Source organism: Hesperophylax consimilis, chromosome 11 (assembly GCF_061612785.1).
Source record: "Hesperophylax consimilis isolate HC1 chromosome 11, BYU_Hcon_1.0, whole genome shotgun sequence".
Lineage (NCBI taxonomy): Eukaryota > Metazoa > Arthropoda > Insecta > Trichoptera > Limnephilidae > Hesperophylax > Hesperophylax consimilis.
In genome coordinates this window covers 35,655,071-35,660,783 of record NC_142846.1, presented here as the reverse complement: position 1 = coordinate 35,660,783, position 5,713 = coordinate 35,655,071, and the positions used below count along the sequence as shown (strand labels likewise).

The following is a 5,713-nucleotide window of genomic DNA, read 5'->3' as shown; positions in this document are numbered from 1 at the left end:
TCGGAAAATATTTTTTTTTGTGTATTTTACATTAGCTCCACACATGGTATAATTTCATTTAGGGCCAATATTCCTTAAAGGATGGTGTGTGGAGGGTCTTTTTATTAAAGGGAGGAAAAGTCACCAAACCTAGTAAACCACTAAGGGTGACCTAAAACAAAGGTTTTGGTTTAACAATAAATGGTTACCCATACACGTCCCCCAACTTTACCGAATTTGCCAATAGGATATGTACACTTCTCGAATTAACGAAACGTGAACAAAACAACAACAACAAAAAAACAAATGAACGAAAACAAAAAAATTTTCAATGTATGTATGTCGAAAAGAATGAGTCAATTGAATAAAATTTATTTAGTCCAGTGAAACCACTAACATTTTAGATGGCTTCATTTAATATTTTTTTGATACTAATTGGTTTCAAACTATATACTACTATACCTAATTGGTTTCAAAACATATATTATTATACTGAACTAGTTTCAAACCATAAATTATTATACCTAATTGGTTTCAAACCATATAATATTATTTTTTTATTTTTTGGAATACGTAATGAGTAAAACCTCAAATTGTAATATTTAATTATTGAAGACAATATTATTGATTACTAAACGAAAATTTCTATAAGTCACATCTAGGACCCCGTAAATTCAAAAGTCCTGGATTCACGAAATAATAATAAATAAACAAAAGGTAGATCACACCCACAGCACAATAATTAATCACAATGAAGGTATGTCCATTCTAAAAATTACAAAAAATACGGCCAACGTACATTTGCCTTCTAATAAGATGCCAATGGATGTAAAAAGCGAACAATCCGCATAATTGAACTAAAAAAGGCTAAATAATATGCTTTTATACGTGGAAGACAGAGTACTGCATTCACTGCTCTGTTCAGTTGAATTAATTAATCATTATTATTATTAATATTTGTAGTTTTTACATATTTAATTTTTTTCGGGAAAAAATATTGCAGCGTCAAGCTACATTCACCGACGCGGTTTCTGTCCTCGGCCTGGGGAATTGGCCACCTATCATGTCCACTAACTGCGTCGAGCATCGGTTCGGAGTCATCGCAACATCATCACTGACTTCAATAAACACTGTGATACCTCTCGATATGTCTCGCGTTACCACACCCCTAAAATATTATTGATAATATTCGACTTAAAAATAATAAAATGTCTGACCTCTCCAATATTGACGAGATATCGTGATAAATAGTGAAAATCTTTTAAATTTAACATCTTCAAAATTTGCTATTTTTAGCCGCATTCTTTTCTCACTCACATTTCTTTTACAAATTATGGAAGTTCGAATAAGAAGCATAGAAAGATTATAAAAGAAAGCATATTTGTTGTACCTCTTGATCTGATGAACACAGAAAGTAGTTTTGGGAGAAAATATCACTGGCAAGTCGATGCATGCAAGGAAAAAAATGAATAACTGATTATTGAACAAGAGGTGATAGAAGGCAATTGGGAAGACGATCGCCCGGCAAACGGGTGATGCAAGTTCAAATCTCAGTGTCAGCTAATTATTAAATCTTGTCTGCATGTTTTTCTTTTCAACATTTGATGATTATTAATATTGTCAAAATATGTATCTCTTTCAACAAGTAATATTTATTTATTTATTTCTAAATTCACGCCCGACTGAGCTTTTACATGTTATTTTTTTTACAAAGAACATCTAAATAAACACAACAAAATAAAAAAAAATCAAAGTACAGTCGAAAAACAAAATCAATAAAAAAAAACATAATAAAAAACAACTTTTTAAACAAAAACAATGTCAAAACGAAATAATAAAGTGGAAACTAGACACTCCACCATGCAAGATGGAAAAATATAATACTACGAAAATTGCAAAACTTTGGTAAGATAAACAGAGCTATGTAATTTATATAGTTAAACAAATATAGGGAATATTAATATAGGGAATAAATCCGTTTACCCTTTACGTACTAAAGGTTGAACAAAGATACTGTTTCAGTGTAAAATTAAACGGCTTATGTAGCTGCCCACGCCGCCCCTAACGTGGGACAAAACCAAAACGAAAAGGAAAAATAAAGTCGGTTGCACAAACACGATGGAGATTATCATTTAAATTGCCTGTTAATCTCGACTGGGTCTGCGTACGCCTCGTATTTATGACTTTGGGGTTTCGCGGCACTTTATCGGCACCATCTTCAGAGCCGTGTCAATCCATTTCCTCCTACAAACCAAGACCAGAACTCTTACACATACCACTTAGCAAAAAACCACCACACAAAAAATTACAACACGCCTCCGTATCTCCAATCAACACATCAATGAAAATTACTATTCATTTTTCTTAGTGGGTGAATTTTATTAGTGAGTTTGTGAATATCTTAACTTTTTTTGGATGGAACTCTGAGAAATATGACCGGTTTGATCTGTTCCATGATCCGAACAATTTATAAGTCCCCCCAACAAAACATGAAAACAAAACAACGTTGGTCTTTTCAGTTGGTAAATTTCTAGATTTTCGTAGAGGAATTTTAGAAATCTTGTATTTTTCGGTGTTGGCTCATTAAAAACAGTGTTAATAGTGACCACGGGTCAAAATGTACGATAATACTTTGAATTATTCCACGAAACTCATCAAACGGGTTTTAAAAACTGCATTATTTAAAAAATCTTCATAAATCTTAACTTCTTTCAATATTTTATAATAATCCATATTCTAAAGCTTTCGGTAATTGTTCGGTTTCGGTTAACTCCTTATTGTACCTTTTTAAAATGTCTGCACAGAAGATTCTCATTTCTCAACACAAACTGCCTCATGTTTTATATTATGTTTAACAGTATATTTAGTCTTATGATATTATATTTCTATTGGATAAGGCACATTGTAGGAATAATTTTAAGAACATGACCACTGATACTAAAATACCAATTTTTAGTTTGTTATAGTAAAGCGCACTTGAAGTGAAATGACACCAAACTGCGCCATATAAATAAATTAATTGAAAATCCTTTTTCTGGATGATATACTTATACAATATTTATTGTTATCTATTAACAATAGTGTAAGAAATCTCCTCGTAAGTCTCTTTTAAACAAAGCATTTTAAACATTGAACTAAAGCGTCATGAAAGTTGCACAGATCGTTTAGTCAGGAATTTACAAATTAACGCAACAATGCCAGCTCTCGAAGTTCGCCAAGACAGTTCTTTCATGAGCTATAGAGATAAAATGTTTCGTGTTGCTTCTGAACAACTTGCGATTTTCTTAACAATAAAATCAAATAATCTGTTTATGTCAGGGTAGGTACCTATTATGAAAAACTCTTGAACAGTACGTTCTGCCGTGAATAATACTTTACAGCTTTTTACTTCTGAATTTTTAAAACTTGAGGACTATTGTGTCTTTTCTGTATCACATATTTGGTTTGAGAGTGGTTAATATTGTCTTCTATGGTTAAATATTATAATTTGAGATTTTACTTATTAAGTTTCTTTACAATATTTTTTAAGAACTCTACAAAATTTTAATAATTCATTTAACTTACATATCTGGAAACCTTGAAACTCGTACGAAACCTGGTAATAACAACAACTGTCTGTATTATGGATAAATATTAATTTTATATTATTAGTTAAATTATTAGCTTGAGTTGAACTTGAAGTTTGAAGGAACAAAGGCATAATATTCTATACTTTTATCGGAATCTCAAAATTCTTCCAGTAAGAGTAATTCTGTGGTATAAAATTATATTATTTTTATAAGCAATAATTTTTAGCCTGAAACACTCATCCACATTGAAAAATCTCCTGATAAAAGATACTTGACGCCAACGGGACTTGAACCCGTGTCCTTTCGATTGCCGGTCGACAGCTCTGACCACTGAGCTATGGCGGCTTTTTTTCGGTTGTTTTCAGGTGAAAAAATGTAATAAGCAGTAATTGTTGAATGAAACACTAGTATATATTGAATTATTTCGCTAAGCCGCCATAGCTCAGTGGTCAGAGGTCAGGTCAGTGGTCGATCAAATAAAATAAAATTAAAAAAAAGTAAATTTTTCCAATTTAATAATAAAAAAGGTACTCAGTTTTTTTCATTTTTATTATATTATTTTATTTATGAAACAAACATCATTTATATATTTAGCATAAACAGCAATTATTATTATTATTTTTAATTTTTTTTTTTATTTATTCTTAAATACATTTGTATTATAAAGGTATAGTATATTGTCCTCCACGCTAGGAGTTCACCTGTGTTGTGGATTATTATTATTTTTTTTATTAGTAAAAAAAAGATACACGAATTACATAATATAACAATTACATAATATAATTACACAATATAGTACAGTTATTAATAACATAATATTAGTATTTGATGTACCCCCATAAATAAGCAGGGCTTGTGTGTATGGGGGTGTTGTTATATTGGTTTATATTTGATACGATTCAATTCAACTGTTCGGAATACTTTTTAAGGTGGCTTTTGAATTCGTTTATATTTGCATTCATGTTTCTAATTTTATCTGGTAAGATTATTCCTTTTTTTTATTTATTTAACTTCCGATTTAGTTGTCCGGGTTAAATCTTCCCCAAAGGAAAAACTTAACCCTTCCACTCACTTTTCCACAAATGATCATCTAGTCAATCAACATTATGTAAGTGCATTATATAAGCAAAATAAATACAAAACAATACAAGAACAACACGTCAATTCACCAGAGATCAAATGGGAAAATAATTCACCGACTCCAGATATTTTCATATCAGAGGGTTCGGCTCGGTAGAACTTCTAACAGGGCCTATAAATCCTACTGATCCCTCAACATAAATATTTAAAAAAAAAATTGTTATCCTACATGTATTCAAAATGACCGACTTTTGCATCTTTATATATAATTTTTTTGATAGATCTAATACGCCTAAATTTTTAATTAGAGAGCTAGGTATAATGCCAGTAGCCGAAATAACGAATGGTAATATTTTTATTGTCTGAGAATGCCAAATTCTTTTTATTTCATTTCCTAAATCTGTGTATTTTCTTATTTTTTCACTAACAGATTTTTGAATATTACAGGAATTTGGAATAGCGACATCAATGATATAAGTTATTTTTTTAATTTTGTCATGTAAAACTATATCGGGTCTATTATGACTAATCGCTCGGTCTGTTAGTATAGTTTTATCATAATATATTTTATAAAATTCGTTTTCTAAAAATGAATTTGGTTCGTATTCATAATATGGTACTACATTACGGCAGTCAATCAAGTTATGTTTAATTACCAAATTTTGGTGAATTATTTTTAAAACTTGATTGTGTCTAAATGTATACTCGGACGGTGCTAATATAGAACATCCCGATATAATATGTTCTATAGTTTCCGGAAAAGCCAAACATTTTCTACACAAATCATCAATTTGATTTGTATCTTTGATTATATGCTTTCTATAATTTTTAGTATTAATGACTCTATCCTGAATGGCAAGCATAAATCCTTCTATTTTTTTTATTAGTTTTTCAACCTTACAAACTATTAAAATTTAGTTCATTGGGACTTTGGTCTTTTATTGTCCTTTGTCAATTTTTGTTTATTATTTTTTCCGACTTTATGTCCAGGTTAAATCTCCCCCAGAGGGAAATATAAGCCCTTCCACACACTTTTCCACAAATGATCATCTAGTCAATCCATATTATGCAAGTGCATTATATAA

General features: G+C 30.4%; 1 non-coding gene across 1 annotated transcript; it reads right to left on the bottom strand.

Moving 5' to 3' along the window:
- Positions 1 to 3,820: 3,820 nt before the first annotated feature.
- Positions 3,821 to 3,893, bottom strand: TRNAA-GGC (transfer RNA alanine (anticodon GGC)). Its single transcript has one exon. It is a non-coding gene; the product is annotated as a tRNA-Ala (tRNA).
- Positions 3,894 to 5,713: the final 1,820 nt, after the last annotated feature.